This window comes from Cebus imitator, unplaced genomic scaffold (genome assembly GCF_001604975.1).
Source record: "Cebus imitator isolate Cc_AM_T3 unplaced genomic scaffold, Cebus_imitator-1.0 Scaffold353, whole genome shotgun sequence".
Classification (NCBI taxonomy): domain Eukaryota; kingdom Metazoa; phylum Chordata; class Mammalia; order Primates; family Cebidae; genus Cebus; species Cebus imitator.
In genome coordinates this window covers 879,011-903,552 of record NW_016107668.1, presented here as the reverse complement: position 1 = coordinate 903,552, position 24,542 = coordinate 879,011, and the positions used below count along the sequence as shown (strand labels likewise).

At 43.0% G+C, this 24,542-nt stretch overlaps 1 non-coding gene across 1 annotated transcript; it reads left to right on the top strand.

The window, feature by feature from the left end:
- Window positions 1-24,110: 24,110 nt before the first annotated feature.
- Window positions 24,111-24,254, top strand: LOC119467937. Its single transcript, XR_005196565.1, has one exon. It is a non-coding gene; the product is annotated as a U4 spliceosomal RNA (small nuclear RNA).
- Window positions 24,255-24,542: the final 288 nt, after the last annotated feature.

Genomic DNA, 24,542 nt, shown 5'->3' with positions numbered 1-24,542 from the left:
CCAACCTTTTTAGAAAACTGTTAGACGCAGTGTAGGTTTTTGTTTTTGATATGGGATCTCTCTCTGTTGCCCAGGCTGGAGTTCAGTAGTATGATCTTGGCTCACTGTAACCTCCACCTCCCAGGTTCAAGCAATTCTCCTGCCTCGGCCTCCCAAGTAGCTGGGACTACAGGCACCCGCCACAACACCTAGCTAATTTTCGTATTTTTAGTAGAGCCGAGGTTTTGCCATGTTGACCAGGCTGGCCTCGAACTCCTGACCTCGGGTGATCCGCCCCATGAGCCCCTGGGCCCAGTGTTGGGATTACAGGCAGGAGTCCTCTTCCCCGCCCAGTGTTAGTTTTTGGGAGTGGGAGAGGAATGAAGTTGTGTGTTATGGCTTCTTTTCAGATGTCACCTCCAGGCAGTTCATGAGTTTTCTGCTCTTGGGCCTGGGTAAATGACTGTAAGATTTGAGTAAGTGCCACCAAGGGAGAATACAGGAAAATAAACAAAGAGCTGATATCAGGAGACCATTTAATGGGGGACATCAAAGGATGCTTATTGCTTGAGGAAGACCTTCTGTTAATTATTGCCTAGAAACAGAGACCAGAGCGTGGCTGGCTGATCAACTCCCACACTGGTGACTACCATTTAACTAAGGCTTTGAATATGTTCAAATTCCCTTTAGACCCATTACCTTATCTGGAAACCACTGTTTTCTTGGAAATGAGCCAAATGAGAAAGGGATTTTCTGAAACAATGCCCTGGAGGAACACATCTTCCCTTCCCTTAAGTAAGGGGAACGTGGAGGACAGAATGGAAAGCAGAAGAAAGTTAATTGCCATTGCTAATAAACATTCTGCTAGAGCACCTTTGTGCAAGCACTGTTTTAGAAGAGCTGACGGGCTAACTGCAATCTAATGACTGATAACTGATATTTTAAACACTTTTTCTGCACAGAGGATTCATCTGAAGTTTTTTTTTTTTTTTTAATGCTTGAGGTGGTTGGAATTTTGCAAAGCATTATTTCTGAAACAAGACAGGGATTATAACTCTATTTTCTTTGAGACGGAGTCTTGTTCTGTCGCCCAGGCTGGAGTGCAATGGCATGATCTCAACTCACTGCAACCTCCGCCTCCCGAGTTCAAGTGATTCTCCTGCCTCAGCCTCCTGAGTAGCTGGGACTACAGGTGCGCCACCACGTCTGGCTAATTTTGTATTTTTAGTAGAGACGGGGTTTCACCATGTTGGCCAGGCTGGGATTATACTTACTATTATGTGAACACATAAGCATCTACTTAAATTTGACCATGTTTATGGCTTTTCAGTAGAAAAGGTACACAATTCTGCTCTTAGCGCAGACGTAACTGATGAGAATGCACACAGTTTAATAGCCACAGACACAGGCAATCCACTTAAAGTCTTAGTTCTTGAGGGCAAAAACTGCTTCACCCCCACTTCTATTTCTTAAGGATTCTCTGGGTTAGAAAGGCTTATCCAGAGGATGAACATTGTATTAAAATACTTTACCTGGAGTTATAATTTAGTTCACTGCAAATCAACACATCTCGTGCAGCATTTTTTCCCTGTTGGAAATCAGCCGTGACGTGGGAAGCATGTGGGTGGGACAGAGTCCCATTTACCTCTGTGTTCTCAGTGCACCGCACATGACCTGTACATAACAGCTGATTATTACACAGTCCTGTTGATTGAATGAGTTAATCCGTCCTATAAAGAAGAGTTGAGGAAACTAAGTCTGATAAACCTGGAGAAAGAGAAGTCTTTGGAAAGAAGAGGAGATTGCGGTCTTTGGACGTTTGAGGCCTTAACCTGGGGCAGGAGAAGAACAAAGTGAGGACACTGTGGGGACAAATCCGGTAGGCAGATTTTTATTCATTCCATATCAGCTGAGGAACAGTTTGATCTTAAAACCAAAACCCAGAAGAGAAAAAAGTTGCTTTCCTTTTCCAGGTTATTTTTTGCAAGGCGTTCTTACGGGGTGCCTGGTTTCCCCGTTATTCATTCCCTTGTTTTCTTCCAAGGTTGATGGGCTGAGTTCCCTGATTCAGCAGAAAAGCTCCAGCTCTCTATCAGCAGATCTGCTTCCTGAGGAATGATGATCCTCTCTGGGTCATTACACACTGCATTTCGAGGCTTAGAATTCCATGGGTACAATCAGTTAAGAGTAATATATAGCTCTGCCTTTGTCTATAAAAATGAGACCTAAGACTTGTGGTAAGACATAAATCCATTTCAGGGCCACCGAAACCTCCGCAGCATTGCTCCTGATGAGTGCTGCTAAGGACTCCCCACACATCAACCTGAAAAATTAGTCTCTACAAACAGTGATGTGACTGTTGCCCTTGGTATTATTTGCACATCACCTTGCTATTAATATGAAGTTTTCTTGGATTAAAAATATTAGTTTTACCTTGACTTTTGTCTGGATGGCAAAAATCTCAGCTATTGGGCTTTTACATTCCAGTCTTTTCTACTTTAAATTCAGACCTCATCTTCTATTTGAAAAATGCAGGTAATCAAACAGAAGTGCGGTGACTTAGGAAGAAAGACCAAGAAAAGGGATAGAAAGTGTTCTCAACTTGTTAGCTTCTGAAGCTTTATGTATTCTGGGGTAAATTGTCCAATGTCTTAGCATCTCATTGTTCGACCCATAAAATAGAATAATATTAACAAGAGAAACCACATTTTTTTCTGCTGGAGGATAAAGGTATGCTGAAAAATTTTTGGCCTGGAATATTAAATAGTCCCTGGAAATAGTGTAAAAATGACTAGATTTAAGTCATTTCATCAAAATAATTTTTAAAAAATACATGTTTGTTCATAATTCTAGCTTTCTTATGAACAGGGCCGTATGGGACCTGGCATGGAGGCACGTACCGGGTGAGCTTTACAGGTGGAATTATGGTGAGGACGCAGGAGTCTCCAGGGAGGGAGAGGGCGAGGACGGGAATGTGGTCGGCTTGAGGGATGGCCCCCAAAATGCCTGCAAATCAACCTCAGCAACCCATCAGTTTAACAGAGCCTCACTACCCGGGATGTGATAGAAAGTTAGGAAGCTTGGTTAGTTCTGACTCAGCTACGAATTGAAGTAACTCTGAGCAAGCCACACAACCTCTCTGTGCCACAGCTCCTTCCTCTGGAAGTTGATGTATTTCAGCGAGTTTGACACTTTCCAAAACAGCGGCTTCCAGCCACATCGACCACTTGAAATGTGTGTGGCTAGTGCAGCTGTGGAGGAACTGAATTTTAAATTTTACTTAGTTTTAATGAATTCAAATTTTTATTTATTCATTTATGTACTTAGAGACAGAGTCTCCCTTGTCACTCAGGCTGGTGTGCAGTGGCATGATCTCAGCTCCCTGCAGCCTTGACTTCCTGGGCTCAGGTGATTCTCTCAACTCAGCCTCCCAAGTAGCCAGGACTGTAGGTGTGCACCACCACAGCTGGTTAATTTTTTGTATTGTTTTGTAGAGATGAGATTTTTGTCATGTTGCCCAGGCTGGTCTCAAACTTCTGAGCCCAAGCGATCCGCCTGCCTTGGCCTCCCTAAGTGCTGGGATTACAAGTCTAAGCCACTGCAGCCTCAAATTTAAATTTAAAAACTAGAACAGCATAAAATATTTTTCTTTTAAACAAAACTTAGTTACTTTGACAGGACTACATTTTACTTTAGCCATTGAAAATTGTGTCCTTACTGAGATGGGTTAAAAGTGTAAAATACAGACTGTATGTAAAAGACGGGATGAAAGACACCATAAATTATCTCATCAATACATTTTTTGTATTAACTATATGTTTATGTGATAATATTTTAGATATATTGGATTAAAGAAAATAATACTATTAAAATTAACTTCACCTGTTTCTTTTTAATGTTTTAAAAATGTGGCTACTAGAAAATTTAAATTATATACATGGCCCACATTGTATCCATATTGGATAGTGATAGACCAGATGGTCTCACTTGCACCTTCCAACGAGAAAGCCTATCGTTCTAGGTAGCCAAAGGGAAGCTTCATCTCTGAGTGGCTTTGAGCATGGACTTTTCAAAGTGGAGAGTATGAATTCTATCCCCCCCCTTGCCAGCTGTGTGGTTTTTGGCAAATTGCTTGACCTCAGTGGGCCTCAGCTTCCTCATGTGAGGACTAGAAACATATCTACTTCATAAGGTTGTCATAGGACTAAATGAAATAGCATGTGTAAGGCGCCAAGCACATTGCCTGTGACTATGTTGAAATAAGTTCTCCCCACATTCCCATTTCTCTGAGAAATTCCCATGAGGACCCCAAGAGGAAACAGGACAGGAAGGTTTTAAGGAAGCAGCAGTTCCTGAAAAGAGCCAGGGTGTGAAGCGCTTTAGGAGGTCGAAGGAAACACGCAGCTTTGTTGGCATGACTCAGCACACTGCGGCTCTGTTGGCATGACTCAGCACGTTGCGGCTTTGTTGGGTGACTCAGCACGCTGAGGTTCGATCCCTGACCTGACCCAGGCGCCCGTTTCCAGCCCTGCCGCTCATGTCTCTCCCTCCCTTTACTAGTCCCCTTTTGCTCTGACAGTCTCTCTGTTGTCATATTCTAGGCCTTTATAGCTTGCTGGCCTCTAGCTGTAGAATTGCTGAAGGACGTAATGCAGAGTGTTTGGGAAAGAGGACACGTTCCTCCCGCCTTCGTGGGCTTCACTGTGAACCACGGAGCTTTCTAGGTCGCATGGTTCCAAGCGTTGAAAAGTTAGTGCCCTTCCTGAGACGCGTTAGAAGTGCCAAATACAGACCGTGTTTCAAAGACGGTGTGAAAAAGCCAACTTTCGTGGCAGGTACCAAGCTCGTTTCACTTTATGCAGGCTCCCTAATTCCTCTCTGCCCCTTCAGTCCTCGGCCGAGAGCCCCAGCAGAAGGATGAAAAATCAAAAGGGCAAGAGACAGAACATTTGTTTTAGGAATCGGAACAACTCCAAGTATGAAGATAACAGATTTGGTCATTTAGTCAATGTTCATTCATGGCAAATTTTATTTATTTTTAATTTTTGTGGGTACATAGTTTTATATATTTATGGGTTACATGAGATATTTTGATGCAGGCATGCAAGGCATAATAATCATGTCAGGGTAAATGCGGTTTCCATCATCTCAAGTATTTATCCTTGTGTCACAAACAGTCCAATTATACTTTTAGTTATTTAAAAATGCAAGGAGTGGGGGCAAGGGGAGGGAGAGCATTAGGAATAATACCTAATGCATGCGGGGCTTAAAACCTAAATGATGGGTTGACAGGTGCAGCAAACCGCCATGGCACATGTACACCTATGTAACAAACCTGCGTGTTCTGCACATGGATCCCAGAACTTAAAGTAAAATAAAATAAAAGAATCACTAATCAAACCTACATTTGCAAAATAAATTATAAATATTGAAAAGAAAAAAAGGTACAAAAATTATTTTTGACAATAGTCACTCTGTTGTGCTATCAAATACTAGTCTCATGTTTTTTATGGCTGAATAGTACTCCATGGTGTATACATGCCACGTTTTAAATATCAATTTGTTAGTTGACAGATGGCTTCCAAATCTTGGCTATTGTGAATAGTGCTTCGATAAACACGGGGGTGTAGATATCTTTGGGATATCTTTTAATCTTTTCTTTTTTTTTTTTTGAGATGGAGTCTCACTCTGTTGCCCAGACTGGAGTGCAGTGGCACGATCTCGGTTCACTGCAACCTTCCTGGCTTCAAGCAATTCTCCTGCCTCAGCCTCCTGAGTAGCTGCGATGATGGTGTGCACCACCACGCCTGGCTAATTTTTTGTATTTTTAGCAGAGACGGGGTTTCACCATGTTGGCCAGACTGGTCTCGAACTCCTGACTTTGTGATCCGCCTGCCTCAGCCTCCCAAAGTGCTAGGATTACAGCTGTGAGCCACTGCGTCCCACCAACAAATATTTTAAAAGAATGACACTGGTCTTCCCATTTATTTTGAGTTGCTTTGACCCATCTTCTTAATCAATGGATCTTTTCAACCGGTCAATTGTCCTATTATTATGAGATTCCTCCCCTTCCATCCAGGCAGGTGTTTCTGTTTTAACAGATTTGTGTTATTGATTTTTTTGGAACACTCAGCAAAACCTCTGGAGAGAAGAGGAGGGAGCTGGTAGTATTCAGGCTGCTTGGCGCTGTTGCGGCCTTTCCAGCAGAGGTGGCTGGTCCTAGAGGCTGGTTTGGTCCATTCTTGACCTACAATGATGCTGGGAAATAACTCAGTGATGTGGCCTCATTTTTTATCTCACAGATGTGGCTCTGGAGAAGAGATGAAGTTTATATCTTCAGAATATAGAGTCAATGAGTTTGGTCACAGCTGCAGCTAACTCAACCAGAAACAGATACACAGTACACAACAAATGGGAGTAAATTCAACCCATTTTCCTAATTTGGAATATAGAGCCTGAGGAGTGAAGTTGTGGGTGGCTATCTGTCCTGGGTTCTTCCGACTTCCTGAATTTATACTTCAGTGAAGGGAGATTTTGCGAAGAATGCTCATGTGCCAAAATGGGAAAGCCCCTCACCTCTGACGTTTTCTAGTTCAGATGGACAAGTAGTTTTTGAGCACTCAGTATGTATCAGGCTCAAGGTGACCTTTGGGATTTCCACTTTCTTCTGATCTTTTCACCTCAGGCTGTGGGACTTGTGTTCTGGGAGAAAACTGGAAACGACATCATCCTTGTGGTTCTGAAAAGACTGAGCTGCTCAGATGTGGCTTCACCTGATTTGCTTCTCAAGGGTTAAAGGGGAACATGAAGGCATGTAGGAAATCCTCGTCTCTCGACAAAGCCTGGCTTTCAAATTCTATTGCGTTGCTGCAGTCACCAAAATTATACATTTGGATGTCAGAGACTGAATGTTGACATCCTTACTGTGAAAATCATAACCCCACTTCTGGCTTAGCTCCCCAGAGAACAGAAAGAAGAGCACATAGTCAGAGATGCAAAAGAGGAAAGCCCAGTTGTGTATTTTAGGGTGAATATTTCTTTGCATTTGGTGCTTAAGATTTGTAGGATTTCTTTTGCTGCTTCCCTTTTTTTACTTGTCCGGGAAACAAGACCTAACTCTTTCAGCTTGGATGGGCCGGAGTGGGTAACACATGAAGTTGATGATGGCTTTTGGCCACGTGACTACAAAGCGAGGTGAGCAATCGTGTGCTCTGGGACAGAACTAGGCACGGTGCAGCGTTTCCTTACAGACAGAACTGACTCATTGCTGCCCGAATGTTAACGGCAGTGTGGTCACTTAACTTGGCCAATATTGGTAGTTTGCTTCAATTTACGATTAATGATTCATAATTGTAATTAATTATGATTAATGGTTCATATTGTCAGAAGATAGGCTTTAATTTATGGGTAATAGCTTCACATAGAGCAAATCTGATTTTCTAGCCTACTTGCCCTTTCCTAGATCATTTAAAGTAGGTAAGTTGACGGGTACTTCACTCATGGCCATCTTTACGACTATGCGAATGTGTCAGTTTTCTGCAAAAGAAGGCAGAAAATAAGAATAATTACTTTCATATTTTGGTGAAACTTCTTTCTTTTACCTAAATGGCAGAAGTGGACTCTTTCAGAGACAAATGAAAGAAACCCAACTCCATCTAGCTTCAGCTGAAAGTGTATTTACTGACTCATGTAACAGGGAAGTGTATCCAGGAGTGGATTAGCTTCAGGCACAGCTGGACCAGGAAGTTCGAACATTGTCATTTGGGCAACTTTTTTCTCTCTACTTTTTTCCCTCTTCTTTCTGTCCTACAGACAAGTTCCCTCTATGTGGGAGGCAAGATGGGTGACAATATCTCTGAATAAAATTCTCTAGCTGGGCAGCTGTAGGTGAAAATGGAAGGTTTGTCTTCCAGTGTCCTTATGCTACCCTCAGAGAAAGCTCATTGTTCCACTTGGATCTTGAGTTCATTCTGGAAGTTGCCTCCGCTGGGGATGGTGTGTGTGTGACCTGGATGAGCTGGGTCAGTGCTTGTCCCTGGGGGAGGGTGGCTGGACACCACAAGTGAGAGGTCCCTGAGGAGATATGTGGCCAAGGAGTCGTTTCTCCAAAGGAATCAGAAGAAAAGGAGGGGTATGGAATGGGCAGACCAAAGTTGTAGTTACCACAGTCTTGCAAATGGTCTTCCTCTCATTCTGCCAGATGCTCCCTTTTCTTCTGGAGCTGTCTGGGTCTCTCCAGTGTCAGGAACTTATTTCCATCCTGTGCCTCCTCCAGTGTCTTCTGGCACTTATGGGCCAAACCACCAATTAAAATAGTGCATGCTTCTCTGTATTCCTTTGAATTAATTACAATATTTTATTTTATTTTACTTTGAGACGGGATTTTGATCTTGTTGCCCAGGCAATGGCGTGATCTTGGCTTGCTGCAACCTCCACCTCCCGGGTTCAAGCGATTCTCCTGCCTCAGCCTCCCGAGTAGCTGGGATTACAGGCTTGTGCCACCATACCCAGCTAATTTTGTATTTTTAGTAGAGATGGGGTTTCTCCATGTTGGTCAGGCTGGTCTCAAACTCTTGACCTTAGCTCATCCACCCGCCTCAGCCTCCCAAAGTGTTGGATTACAGGCGTGAGCCGCTGCGCTCAGCTGAATAAAAATATTTTAAATTTTAAAAATGATTTGATGATGAAGATGACTACAAAAATGACAAAGTTAATTAAAAAAAATCATATTGTATGAAAGGAGGCATTGCTCACTACCCTGCATAGAGTGGGTGTTTAATAGTATTTATGGATTTGATTTAATGTTTATGAAAGATGGTGAGCTACTGTGGGCATGTCTCTTGTACTCTCTGAATGCCTCAGCGGGCCTGCAGCAGTCAGCAGCCTGTGAGGCTTGTGTGCTGGATGCGTCGAGGGTGATCCAGAGTCCCACTGCCTGTGTACCATCTGGCGTGGGAAAAACTTTTCTGATGCTCATACAATATAGTTCCAGTTAGAATTTACTGAAATAGCATGTGGCATGGACACGAATAAGAAAATCTCCATATTTCTAGCCTTTTACGGACCAATGCTATCTAAGGAAGATCCCACCTTTGCAGTGCTAAGTCTAGGGCACCTCGTCGTGCTGACTGCTGTAATAGATAAACATAAAACTGGCAAGAAGCAGGGATTTGAACAGAAGTACACAGGAAAAGGCACTGGTCAACCAGAGAGGAGCCCTTTAGAGGTGGAAGGCTGAACTATTTTGCTGAGGTCGGTAGAGAAGAGAGAGAAGGGACAGTGGGAGAACCAAGGGCACTATGTGAGATTGTAGGAAACAGATGTAGAGGGAATTTTTAGGGCACAGGCTTCAGATTACACACTGCGTGTCCTCCCTCACCCACCCAGCTCTGCTAGTAGTTCAACTGAATCAGTGAGAACCCACTTGTTAAGTCACAGAAAACATGTCTTTTTTTTTTTTTTAAACGTTTAAAATTTTATTTATTTATTTATTATTATTATACTTTAGGTTCTGGGGCCCATGTACAGATCGTGCAGGATTGTTACATAGGTATACACGTGCCATGGTGGTTTGCTGCCTCCATCCCCTGGTTATCCACATTAGGTATTTCACCTAATGCTCTCCCTCCTCAATCCCCCCACCCTGCTATCCCTCCCCTAGCCCCCCCACCCCTCAACAGGCCCCCGTGTATGATGTCCCCCTCCCTGTGTCCATGTGTCCTCATTGCTCAGCACCCACTTATGAGTGGTTTTCTGTTCTTGTGTCAGTTTGCTGAGACTGATGGTTTCCAGCTTCATCCACGTCCATGTTTATAGCAAAAAAAATAATAATAATAATAATAATAAAGGGAATTTATGGCTCTGATAAATAAAATATCATCAGGTAGTTTGATTAGCTTCATTCAGGTACAGTTTCGCCTAGGATCTCAAACAACATGGTTAGAATTTCATTTCTGTTCAGCTTTTGACTCTGCCTTCTACTATGTTAGTTTCATTCTTTGCTACCATGAGAGGGTCCCAGGTATTCAGAGCTTTAATCTCAGTTTCAAGTCCCATGGAAAAAGAAAGCATGTCTCTCTTCCAGCTCCAGACAACGTTCCCTAATGTCTCGGTGGCTCGGTATTCATTCACATGCCCGGCCCAGATNGGGGTTTCACCATGTTGACCAGGATGGTCTCGATCTCTTGACCTCGTGATCCACCCGCCTCGGCCTCCCAAAGTGCTGGGATTACAAGCGTGAGCCACCGCGCCCGGCCAGATCTGCATTGTAAAGAATCTTGCATCTGAGTCTTTCTCTGCCAGTTTGTAAAAAGCAGACAAACATTTAAAACAGAATAACTAGCTTTATAGGAACAAAGAATATCTATTTTTATGAATTTATCTGGCTCCATTATAATATGGAGATTCATATTTTTCAAGGAGAAACAAAACAGTATTAAGTACAACACAGGTAATTCAATCATATTTTCCTAGCTTATCACTTTTAATATTTCTTACTTCTCTGGCTGCTTAATTTTCTTTCAAGGTTAAACCAAGATTAAGAGTCTCCTAAGCAGTGTACATTTCACCCTCTTCCTTGTGAATTAAATCCTGATTTGACTGAGGACTGCAATGTGTCAATGTGTCCAATTTAAAAACTGTTTTTCAGCCTCTCTCACAGATAGGGGTAGTATTAAGATGCAGGTCTGGGCCGGGTGCGGTGGCTTATGTGTGTAATTCCAGTGTTTTTGGAATGGGAAGATTTCGAGGTGGGAAGATTACTTGAAGCCAGAGGTTTGAGCCCAGATGTGCAAGACCAGCCGTGGCGACATGGAGAGACTCCATCTCTACAAAAAATTAAAAAAACTTGTTGGGTGTGGTGGGACATGGCTGTCGTCCTGGCTACTCAGAAGCCGAGCTGGGAGGACCGCCTGAGCCCAGGAGCTTGAGATTACAGCTATGATCACGCTGCTGCACTCCAGCCTGGGCAACAGAGCAAGACCCTGCTGAAAAAGAAAGGGGAGGGGTAGGGAGGGAGGGGTAGGGGGGAGGGAAGTCTGACCAAGGAAATAGATGTAGGCAGAGGTAGTTATGAGGGACTATAAGAAAGCTCATTTTATTTTATTATTATTATTATTATTATTTTTTTTTTTGAGACAGAGTTTCACTCTTGTTACCCAGGCTGGAGTGCAAATGCGCGATCTCGGCTCACCGCGACCTCCGCCTCCTGGGTTCAGGCAATTCTCCTGCCTCAGCCTCCTGATTAGCTGGGACTACAGGCATGCGCCACCATGCCCAGCTAATTTTTTGTATTTTTAGTAGAGACGGGGTTTCACCATGTTGACCAGGATGGTCTCGATCTCTTGACCTCGTGATCCACCCGCCTCGGCCTCTCAAAGTGCTGGGATTACAGGCGTGAGCCACCGCGCCCGGCCCAATTTTTGTATTTTTGGTAGAGACAGGGTTTCACCATGTTGGCCAGGCTGGTCTGGAACGCCTGGCCTCAAGGGATCCACCTGCCTCAGCCTCCCAAAGTGCTGGGATTGCTGGGATTACAGGCGTGAGTCACTGCACCCAGCCTGTTTCAGCCTTTTGAAGTTGGATTTGTTTACATTTTTATGCAACACTATATTGAGAGCTAAGAAAACATGAATTTATCCTGGTTACAAATACCTGTATTTGTTGTGTGTTCTTGATTTTACAAAGTTCTTCCCAAATCTTTATAATAATCCCATGAAGTTAGAGACGTTTCTCATTTAAAGGTGAGGGATCTAAGGGACAGAGAAGGTAAACAGCTAACCCCACACAGTGCAAGCAGTGACTGGAGGATGCTGCCCTCAACCCCAGGCTGTCAGTCCTTGTGTTTTCCACTCTGTGCTAGGAGAGGGAAGGAAGGCTCCGTGAGGCAGTTCCAGTGTGAATAGAAGGGGAGCAAAGATTTGAGAGAGTTCGGAGGAGCCATCAACAGACTGTGGTGACTCAGGACTGGGCTGAGCTGGCGGTGGTGAAGGCGGCAAACGTGAGTCAGCTTCCAGCTTGGGAGATGCTGCTGTCATTAGTTACGACAGAAAACACCTGGTTCCTCCGGGTCCTGGCTCCTTGCTGCTGGGGATTTGGACTTAAGGCTTGGTCTTGGTGATTGGGCTTTCAGCATAGAGCCAGCTGCCTCAGTTTCCCCTCCTTAGTCCTGGCACCCCAGTGCTGCCTTGAGGCCTGGTCCAATGGTTGGGCTTGGCGTCCTACTCAGATCTTGCAGTCGCCTTCTGCCTGGCTTTCTGGCATGTTGGTCAGGGCCGTAACTCAAATGGATGAATATTTCTCAGGGATGAGCTGTCATCCTGGACTCCTGATTATCAGTCACAGCTTGGATGCACCGGAGTATTGCTTTCCTTGACTGCCTGTGTGGGGATGAACCAAGGGACTTGGCTCTGCCCAGGCTCCTAGACACTGGGCCCCGTCTGGGGTGGCTGTGCCGTAGTTATCAGCCCTACTCTTGTTCTCCTTGCTGATCAAAGCTTTTTCCACCTTTTTTTTTTTTTGAGATGGAGTCTCACTCTGTCACCCAGGCTGGAGTACAGTGGCACGATCTCAGCTCACTGTAACCTTCCCCCTCCCAGGTTCAAGCAATTCTCCTACCTCAGCCTCCTGAGTACCTGGGACTACAGGCGCAGGCCACCACACCGGCTACTTTTTGTTATTTTAAGTAGAGGTGGGGTTTTACCATGTTGGTCAGGCTTGTCTTGAACTCCTGACCTCGTGATCCACCTGCCTTGGCCTCTCAAAGTGCTGGGATGACAGGCGTGAGCCACTGCGCCCGGCCTCCCTTTTCCGCCTTTGAGCCTTTACGCTGGCCATACACACCACCCACAATACTCTCCTGGCTTGGCTGGCTTTTCTTGCCATTCAGGTCCCAGTTTATCTGCGGGTTCCGGCTTACTGCTGCCTGCCCTCTTTCTATCTCTCACTCTGTGGTCACCCATCTCTCTCTCTTTATTGCACTAATATGTTTGGATTTATTTAACTTGGATACTTGTTTCTCACCTCTCTGCTCAGTAGAATGGAAGCCCCTGGAAGGCAGGGGGCATCCTCGCTTACGTTCACTGTTCTATTGAAGGGCCTGAGAATTCCTGCCACACAGTGGGTGTTCAATAAACTACTTATTGAACATACTGAATGATCTGGATTGCTGAGGCCACATCGTGTCTGGTCAAACCCACAAGAGGGAAGATGTGACAGATTTTATGCAGGCTGGAGGACTGTCCACCTGGAGTGTCCTGCTCCCACTGCTGGCATCACCTACCTTGTCTGTCTCCTAGCTTCAGCTCAGGAGACACCTTCTTTCGGCAGTCATTCCTTGCCCTGACCCCCAAGGCGGTCAGTACCGGGGATGTCTTCTTTGCTCTGGTAAAACCTCTTTCCAGTCTTTAATTACCTACTCATCACATAGCATTGCATATTTGTTTGTTTACCTATCTTTCCAAGTATACCGTGAACTGTTAGCAGGAATTCTGTGGGGTTTGTCTTTGCATCTCTGTTGTCTGGTACAGAGCTATGGTTCAATTCCACAATTATTTGTGTGGGGGTGTACAGGTTGAGCGCATTATTAAACTGGATACACGAATCTGGTGTTGGAGATAGAGGTCAGGCTTAGCAATGCCATGATAAAACTAATTGATTTAACAAGTATTTATCAAAAAACCACACCATTAAAGACCGAGGCCTCTGAAACTTTGGCTCATGTCACTGTTTTTGTGTCATGTTCTTGAGTTCATCTGGGCTAACCCTCCTAGTCACAGGCCAGTGTTTATTAGGAGAGAAATGAGAGTTTTGTGCCCTGAGTCTCTCAGGAGTTCAGATTCATGGTTCTGACGTTCTCAGCTCTAAAGCAACTGTATTTTCATCCAATTTAGTTCTAGTCATGAGCTCTTGTGAAACCAGACTCATTAATCATAAAAGTGTCTGTGCTGGCGAGGGTGCCTACCTGATCTTGCCCATGTGTAGATTTAATGAGGCACAGTGTGAGGGTTACCTCAGCTCATTCTGTTCACTCGCAATCCATTCATGGTTTTATTCTGCACATCCCTAGGCCCACTGTGTTATCACAGATTTGAAATTCAAGGACATGAGTCCGGTGCGGTGGCTCATGCCTGTAATCCAAGCACTTGGGAGGCCAAGGTGGGTGGATAACCTGAGGTCAGGAGTTCAAGGCCAGCCTGACCAACATGGAGAATCCCTGTCTCTACTAAAAAAAAAATACAAAATTAGCTGGGCCTGTAATTAGGTGGCACATGCCTGTAATCCCAGCTGCTTGGGAGGCTGAGGCAGGAGAACTGCTTGAACCCAGGAGGTGGAGGTTGCAGTGAGCCGAGATTGTGCCATTGCACTCCAGCCTGCGCAACAAAAAAAAGTAATTAAAAAAATGTAATTCAAGGACATAATGTATTTGATAATTTTATATAATATTATCCCTGAGATAAAATTTTAATTGTGAAAAAAATTAGTTGTGTATTCAACAGCCATTTATAAACTGTGTACTATATTCCAGGCATTACGCTAGAAGCTGCGGACAAGGATGGAAAAGAGAATGTCCTTGTCTTTGAGAAGCTGACAGTCTAAAGGGCAATGCAGGACAAAGGGGCAGATGGCTTCAGTCCAATCTGATGAGGGCTATGGGACAGTGAAGTCTTTTTTTCTTTCTGAGATAGGACCTCACTCTGTCACCTAGGCTGGAGTGCAATGGCACAATCACAGCTCACTGGGGCCTCAGACTCCTGGGCTTAAACAATGCTCCCACCTCAGCCTCCCAAAGAGCTAGGACTACAAGCACACACCACCATGCCCAGTTAATTTTGCAGGGAAGTCTTGGAAGGTAAATACAAGCTGGTCAGACAAAGAGGAGAGGGATCAGAAAGAGAACAACAAGAACAAAAGATGGGAAGGCATGAATGAGCATGGGACAGCAGGGAGTGATGTGACACCAAACCAGAGAGGAATTTTAACCTATAGACCAGACTTTTCTAACAAACACACACACACACACACGCCAGGGAGTGATGAGACCAAATCAGAGAGGTATCCGCGCCATGTGAGAAGCTTGAAATTTAGCCTATAGATCAGCCTTTTATACACACACACACACACGAAAACACACACGAGCGCGTGCATGCATATAGGGCATATGTGTATGGTAAGAACACTTAACTTGAGATCTCTCCTCTTTATAAATTTATAAGTGCATAATACAGGCTGAAGTATAGGCACAGCACTGTACAGCAGATCTCTAGGACTGACTCATCTTACACAACCGAGTCTTTATGCCCGTTGAGCTGCAACCTCCATTTCCCCTCACTAGCCCCTGGCAATCACTGTTCTATTCTTTGTTTCTAGGAGTTTGACAATTTTCAATACCTCATATAAGTGGAATCATGCAGCATTTGTTTTCTGAGACTGGCTCGTCTCACTAAGCGTGATGTCCTCCAAGTTCACCCACGTTGTTGCACATTGCAGGGTTTTCTTCTTTCTAAAGACTGGGTAGCACTTCCTTGCGTGTATGTGCCCTGTTTTTTTAATCCATTCATCTACGGATGGACGTTCAGGTTGCTTTCACATCTTGGCTGTTTTGAATAGTGTTATAATGAGCATGGGAGTGCTAATACCTCCTTGAGATTCTTTTTTTTTGAGACAGAATCTCGTGTTGTCACCCAGGCTGGAATGCAGAGGCGCGATCTCAGCTCACTGCAACTTCTGCCTGCTGGGTTCAAGCGATTCTCCCGCCACAGCCTCCCAAGTATCTGGGATTACAGACATGCATCACCATGCCTGGCTAGCTTTTTTTTAATTTTTGTTTTTGTATTTTTAGTAGAGACAGGGTTTCACCATATTGGCCAGGCTGGTCTCAAACTCCTGATCTCAAGTGATCTGTCCACCTTGCCCTCCCAAAGTGCTGGGATTACAGGCATGAACCACTGTGCCTGGTCATCCTCTTTGAGATTCTGATTTTAATTTTTTTGGAAAAATATCCAGAAGTGGGGTTGCTGGATCATATGGAAGTTCTACTTTTAACTTTTTAAGGAACCTCTATACAGTTTACCATAGTTGCTACACCAATTTATAATCCTACCGACAGTGTATAAACATTTCAATTTCTCCACATCCTTGATAAGCTTGTTATTTTTGGTTTTTGGATTGTAGCCATCCTAACAGGTGTAAGGTGATATCGTACTGTGGTTTCAAGTTGCATTTCCCTAATGATTAGTCTCGTGAGCATCTTTTCATATGCCTGTTGGCTGTTTGTTTTCCACAGAGAAATGCCTATTCAGTTCCTTTGCTCATTAAAAATGAATCAGGTTATTATTGGCTATTGAGTTGTATGAATTCCTTATCCATTTTAGATGTTAACTCCTTATCAAATGTCTGGTTTGAGAATGTTTTCTCATTCCATAGGTTGCCTTTTCACTTAGTTAATTTTTTTCTTTGTTGTGCAAAAGCTTTTTAGTTCGATGTAGTCCCACTTGTCTATTTTTGCCCTTTTTTCCCATTCCATTCTCTTTCCTTCCTTCCTTCCCTTCTTCCCTCCCTCCCTCCCTTCTTTCCTTCTTTCAAGACAGAGTCTTACTCTGTCGCCAGGCTGGCGTGCAGTGGTGCGATCTCTGCTCACTGCAACCTCTACCTCCCAGGTCCAAGTCATTCTCCTGCCTCAGCCTCTAGAGTAGCTGGGATTACAGGTGCGCACTACGCCCAGCCAATTTTTGTATTTTTAATAGAGATAGGGTTTCACTATGTTGGTCAGGATGGTCTTGATCTCATGACCTTGTGATCCACCCACTTCAACCTCCCAAAATGCTGGGATTACAGGCATGAGCACCACACCCGGCCTCCTTTTATGTCCAACTTTTATTTTAGTCTCAAGGGGTAGATGGCTGTGATGTGCTGGAGGTGTAGCAAAGCCACTGGGCCCTTTGTTCCTTCCCTAGACCCAGGGCAGTAAGGGCAGCACCACTGCAGCTGCAATGGCAGAGTCTGTGGCTTATGCCTGGAATTTCCTCCCCAGGGCAATGCAGAGCAGCCACTGACTGCAGTATTCAGGTGGGGGTGTGGTGGTTGTCCTGGGGGCCCAAGTCAAGAGGCCCTGCCCAGTCTGAGGGATAACAAGGGCAGGGAGCTTCTGGGAAAACAGTCTGCCCCTTTTTGATAAGGCAGCTGTGCTGTGCTGGAGGTCCGTGGTAGTACTTAAGCTCTTGGCTCTGTCCCAGGCACCAGGGCAGTGGGACGGAGGCTGCCAAGTGGCAAACATGACAGGCCTGCCTGTTACCTTTGGAAGCTGCATCCCAGGGAAATGCAGGAAAGTGCTGCTAGCAGCTGAGAGCTTGGGTGGAGGTGGGGTGGCTATGCTGGCGGCCCAGGTCAGGATGCCCTGCCCAGTGAAGGGTGGGTAGGGGACCTGCATGGAAAACTGCTTTTCAGCAGCTGCACTCTGCTAGAGGCCATGACAGTCTTTGAGCTCTTTGCTCTCTCCTGACCCTGAGGGCAGCACGGGCAAAAATGGCAGGCCTGCTTGTTATCTCCGGGATATTTTTGCTTTGGTTGCTATGCTTTTGGTGTCATGTTTAATAAATCATTGCCAAGACCAATGTCATAAAACTTTCCTCTGCTCTCCTTTATGGATTTCACAGTTTCAGGTCTTATGTTTAAATCTTTAATCCATTTTGAGTTGATTTTTGTATACAGTATAAGACAAGGGTCAAATCTCATATTTTTCCACGTAGATATCCAGTTTTCTCAACATCATTTGTTAAAGAGCTTCCTTTCCTCAGTGAGTATTCTCAGCAACCTTACTGACGGTCAGTTGACCATATACCTGTGGACTTATTTGTAGGCTCCTAAATCTGTTTTATTGTTCTATATGTCTGTTTTTATGCTAGTACAATACTGTATCAAATACTGTAGCTTTGCGATTTTTTTAAAATAGAAAAATATGATGCCTCCAGCTTTTTTCTTCTTGCTTAAGAGTGTTTTGCCTATTTCGGGGTTTTGTGTTTCTGTATAATTTTTAGGATTTCAAAAAAGTATGTAAAAATGCCATTCGGAGTTTGATAGGAATTGCATTGGATCTGCAGGTCACGTTAGGCACTATGAACATTTTAACAATATTGTCTTCCCATCCATAAATATGGACCAGCTTTTTAATGATTTATTTCTTTAATGTCTTCATCAATATTTTGTAGTTTTCAGCATACAAGTCTTTTAGAAGTATATATCTTATATCTTATTCTTTTTGATGCTATTATAAATGGAGTAGTTTTCTTAATTTCCTTTTCAGATAGTTTGTTGTCAGTGACTAGAAATTCAACTGACTTTTTGCATGTTGATTTTGTATCTTGCAACTTTACTGAATTTGTTGTTAGTTCTTACAGTTTTTTGGTGGAGTCTCTAGAGTTTTCTATGTGTTAAGATTGTGTCATCCACAAACAAATGAAATACCTAATCACTACCTCTCCCCCACCCCTGCCTTTTCCCTGCCCCACTCCACCATTCTTGATGACTTTTATTTCTTTCCCTTGCCTAATTGCTCTGGCTAGGACTTTCAGTACCATGTTGAATAGAAGTGACCAGAATGGTCTTCCCTGTTTTTTTTCTTGATCTTAGAGGAAAAGCTTACAGTTTTACACCGTTGAATATGATGTTAGTTGTGGGCTCTTTATTACTTTGCGATAAATTCAATCTTCTATACCTGGTTTGTTGGGAGTTTAAGTTAGCATTTAAGGAAGGAAATAAAAAGATTAAAGAAGAAATAAAACACAGAGTAGAAAAACAATAGGAAAAGCCAACAAAATTGTTTGTTTTAAAAAAGTAAAACAAAATAGACAAATCCTTAGCTAGACAAAGAAAGAGGGAAGACTCAAAATGAGAAACAAAAGAGAGAACATTATATCTGATGCCACAGAAATAAAAAGAGTCATAAGAGGCTATTATGAACAATTATATGCCAACAAATAGAATAACCTGGAAGACATGGACAAATTCCTGGACTCATGCAACCTACTAAGGCTGAATTATGAAGAAATAGAAAATCTGAACAGATGAATAGCAAATAAGGAGACTGAATCAATGATCAAAACCTTCCTAGCAAAAAAAAGCCAAGAACCAGATGATTCACTGTTAAATGTTACCAAACATTTAAAGAAGAGTTAACATCCATCATTCTTAAACTATTTCAAAAGAACTGAAGAACAGGGGAAAATACTTCAAAGCTAATTTTATGAGGCCAGCACTACCCTGATACCACAGCCAGACAAAGACCCTACGAGAAAAGAAAACTACAGCCCAATATCCCCAATGACACATATGTTAAAAATCTTCAGCAGGGCCGGGCGCGGTGGCTCAAGCCTGTAATCCCAGCACTTTGGGAGGCCGAGGTGGGTGGATCACGAGGTCAAGAGATCGAGACCATCCTGGTCAACATGGTGAAACCCCGTCTCTACTAAAACTACAAAAAAATTAGCTGGGCATGGTGGCGTGTGCCTGTAATCCCAGCTACTCAGGAGGCTGAGGCAGGAGAATTGCCTGAACCCAGAAGGCGGAGGTTGCGGTGAGCCGAGATCGCGCCATTGCACTCCAGCCTGGGTAACAAGAGCGAAACTCCGTCTCAAAAAAAAAAAAAAAAAAAATCTTCAGCAAAATTCTAGAAAACCACATTTAACAGTTCATAAAAGAGCTTATGCAGAAAATGAGATGGGATTTATTCCTGGGACGCAAGGGTGGTTCAACATATGCAAATCAATTAATATGATTTACCACATGGAATTAAGCATCAAAACCACATGATCATCTCAAAAGATGAATAAAAGGCATTTGACAAAATTCAGTGTTCAAGACATATTCCTAAAAATACTTGTTTTATATATGATGATAATTAGTCTTGCATGGGAAAAGAGTTTCATGGTTAACCAAATTTGGAAAACACTGATTTAAAAGACAGTATTAATAATGTTCAGTTGATACCTGTTTTTATTAAGCACTATGCGTCATCCTATGTTAGGCAGAGATAATACAGTGGAAAACAAATAAACACTGTCCCATATTTATAGGACTTGAAATTCAATAAGAAAAGTTAGAATTAACAAATTATGGCACACAATTTGTTAAGTTAATTATGAGTGAGAAAAGTCTCAGAAAGGAGCCTGCAGAGTGTTATTGGATATAGTATAGAGTGGTTAATATAAATGACAATTAACACTTCATGGCCCATGACTCGAACCAGACATTTAAACAAAGCCAAGTGGGGGGTATGGTAATGTGCCTTTTGCATTTCCTAGTGTTGGACATGGTAATACAGCATTTCCTGAGTGAATCTGACCACAGAACATCTTTTTAAAACATTTTAAATTTAATTAATTTATTTATCTATTTATTTTGAGACAGCTTCTTGCCCTGCCACCTAGGCTGGGGTACAATGGCACAATCATAGCTCACTGCAGCCTTGAACTCCTAGCCTCGAACAATCCTTCTGCCTCAACCTCCTGAGTAGCTGGGACTACAGGCGCTTGCTACAATGCCCAGTTAATTTTTGTGTTTTTAGTAGAGATGGGGTTTCACCATGTTGTCAGGCTGGTCTTGAACTCCTGACTTCAGGTGATCCACCTGTCTCGGCCTCCTGAAGTGCCAGGATTACAGGCATGAACCACCATGCCCGGCCAATACTGGCCTATTAAATACATCTAAGTCTCTTGGAGAATAGTCTGTATTTTTTTCCAAGATCCAGATATATGAAAAACTGGTAATACCAGTTGTCTCTATGGAAGGATAATGGTGGCTGAGCAATCAGGATGGGAAGAAGACTCTTCACTGTAAAATGGTGAACCATGGTTAAATATTACCTATTTAAAATAAATGCATAAATTTAAGAGTATCCATAGATACTCTTAAATAAATAAAGATCTAGATACAGCGAAGACTGAGAACCACAGGAATAATTAGTGAATTAAAAACAAAATAATATGAAACAAGTAATTAACATTTTCTGTTAAAAATAAGATGTGCTAGAATAGATTTGATGATTGAGAAGTTCATAACCTTAAATAAACCAAGTTTCCAGTGATGGGATAGAGAAGTTAGATCACAGTGGTTTAGGAGTCAGGAAAGTGTGTAACCAGAGGCCAAAGGCTGTAAGCTGGTGTTTGATGGGCAGCTGCAAGGCAGGCTGTCTGAACCGTGATGCCTCCACTCATGAGCTGTGGGACTTGGGAAAGTTTCTCAGTTCCTCATTGTAACACAGTATAATATTATCCACCCTACGATTCCACAAGGATCAGAACCAGAAATACCATTTGACACAGCAATCCCATTACCGGGTATATACCCAAAGGATTATAAATCATTCTACTATAAAGACATATGCACACATACATTTACTGCAGCACTATTTACAATAGCAAACACTTGGAACCAACCCATGCCCATCAATGATAGACTAGATAAAGAAAATGTGGTACATATACACCATGGAATACTATGCAGCCATAAAAAGAAATGAGATCATGTCCTTTGTAGGGATGTGGGTAAAGTTGGAAGCAATCATTGTCAGTCAACTAACACAGAAACAGAAAACCAAACACCGCATGTTCTCACTCATAAGTGGGAGCTGAACAATGAGACCACATGGACACAGGGAGGGGAATGTCACACACCAGGGCCTGTTGGGGTTGGGGAGTGAAGTGAGGAAACTTAGAGGACAGGTTAATAGGTGCAACAAACCACCATGGCACACGTACGCCTATGTAACAGACCTGCATGTTCTGCACATGTATCTCATTGTTTTCTTAAAGAAATAAAAATTATATACAGTACTAAAAATATCTATCATCTATCTATATCTATCTCTATATCTTTTTTCTTTTTCTTTTTATCTCTCTCTCTATATATATCAATCATCTGCCCTAAAAATGGTACAGGATGGTGGGTAGTGAGGAAGAAAAGCACAGCTACATCATCTTATATGTAAACTTAGACGTAGAGAGAAGGCTGGATACTTTCAGAGCAGGAATTGTGTGGGTTTCTCTACGCAGGCATGTTGAAACTTCCCCTAAATGAACCAGTTGAGATGGGACCATGGATCCACTTATGTAGACACGTTCCATTTGGGTCAACAAAGGAAAACAACCTTGAGTCAAGCTTAAAAAAAAGAATCCTAAACCATAATTGTCTGCTTTCTTAGCAAGGAGAACAGTAGTGTTCAATTCCTTTATTTCCTCAATGCCCCTTTTATTGCAAACACTTTACTATTCTGAAATCAAGTTCATAGATAGTATAACTTACCTACATGCATTAAAAAATAATATAATGCCCTAACTATGGGATATATGAGAAATTAGTTAAGAAATTGACTATTATTATTTTGAGATGGAGTCTCACTGTGCCACCAGGCTGGACGGAGAGCAATGGTGCGATCTCGGCTCACTGTAACCTCTGCTTCCTGCGTTCAAGCGATTCTCCTGACTCAGCCTCCTGAGTAGTTGGGGTTACAAGTGTGTGCCACCACGCCTGGCTAACTTTTTGTGTATTTTTACTAGAGACAGAGTTTTACCATGTTGGCCAAGCTGGTCTTGAACTCCTGATCTCAGGTGATCTGCCTGTTTCAGCCTCCCAAAATGCTGGGATTACAGGTGTGAGCCACTGCCAGGTCAGTAGTTTATCATGAAATATGTGATTCTTCCTGTGAATCCTGAAGCATGGCTACGTCAGTAATACAATAAAGAGGTCAGCTGCTGACATGTGTATGGACACTGTGGATGTGACAGCTGGGTACAGGCTGATTTGGGTGTGTTATTGCATTGGAAACTCAAGTATCATGAATAGCTTTGCTGATGGTGATGTGATTTCCTAAAATGGTGAAGAATTTTTGAAACATCTGAAGAAAACAAAGTACACACTTCTCTCAATATACATAGTAGATGCACTTTGGGGAAATTCAGTGGCTATTGAAAAAGCGCAAAAGATACTTCAACGCAAGTTACTTTGCACATTATGTAAAATGGCATTAGGATTTAACTCAGGTCATAATAATTAGCCCTGTCACTTACCAGTGGACATGAAATAAATTTCCATAGCACTTCGGGCAATTCTCTGTTGCGTGGGACTTCTCTGCAAACCGTAGGGCATCTACCACACCTGGCTCTCTACTCCCTACGTGCCTGGCAGTGCCCTTCCAGTCATGGTGACAACCAAGAAACACCCTCACCCACAGATTCCCAAATGCACACGAGGAGGTGGAACCATTCCTTTTGAGAATCACTAAAGTGGAATATTTGAGTCAAACTGAACTCTACACTATGAGAGGCTCATTAAATGCTTGTTGAATGGAATGACCAGGAATCTTGCAGATCCTCACAGCCACCATTTTAAATTTCAATTCACAATGTGGAGAGGCTGCAGATATAAATAGAAGAGCTATACAGGGATAGCCTAATGGTTTGATCTTTCAAGCCTACCCCAATTTGTTGGAAGTTGCTGTCATTAGTGCTAAATACAGAACAAGTTTTGAGGTAGTCTCCAGCTTACTCAATCATCTGGGAACTATTTACTGAGCATCCATGCCAAGCACTATTCCAGGAGCTGGCATACAATAAAATTTTATTTTATTTTAATAAAATAAAAGACAGAGATTTGGGCCTTATGGAGCTAAAATTTCAAGCTCAGCAGGAGCTAACACAGGTGTGGGCAGTGGGGTCGGGAACATACTACACATGAATTTGTTTTACCTGAAACAAGAGAGTTATCTGAATTACCACTAATTCTCAAGAACTTTTCTGGGATTTTGTTTTATTTTTTATTTTTATTTTTGAGACAGGGCTTCCCTCTGTCCCCCAGGCTGGAGTGTAGTGGCGTAATCTCGCCTCCTGCAACCTCCACCTCCTGCGTTCAAGTGATTCTTGTGCCTCAGCCTTCCAAGTAGCTGGGACTACAGGTGTGTGTCACCACACCTAGCTAGTTTTTGTATTTTTAGTAGAGACGGGGTTTCACCATGTTGGGCAGGCTGGTCTCAGACCCTTGGCCTCAAGTGATCTGCCTGCCTCAGCCTCCCAAAATCTTGGGATTATGGGAGTGAGCCACTGTGCCTGGCCTGGGATTTTATTTTAAAAAATTAAGCACTGGCTACCTTTGCACAGTGGCAGTATCATAGCCAATGAGGTTTATCTGAGGCGAGGTTATGGCTATGTACTTGAAAACTTTTCCCAATACCACGCCATGATGACCTGAAATTAGCTGGCATTGGCAATTTTTGACTGTCCCTATGGAGACTGAGAAAAAAAAAATTAAGCACTGGATACAGATTTGTTTTTCTATTCTTTTTTTCTCCTTAGAAAGAGAAACAGAAAAAAAACAACATTTAATTGATTAAGACTTCAGATTATTTGAGTTCTTATTAATAGGGGTTATTCTATAATGCTTAAGAATGCATCAAAATTCGGCCGGGCGCGGTGGCTCACGCCTGTAATCCCAGCACTTTGGGAGGCCGAGGTGGGTAGATCACGAGGTCAAGAGATCGAGACCATCCTGGTCAACATGGTGAAACCCCGTCTCTACTA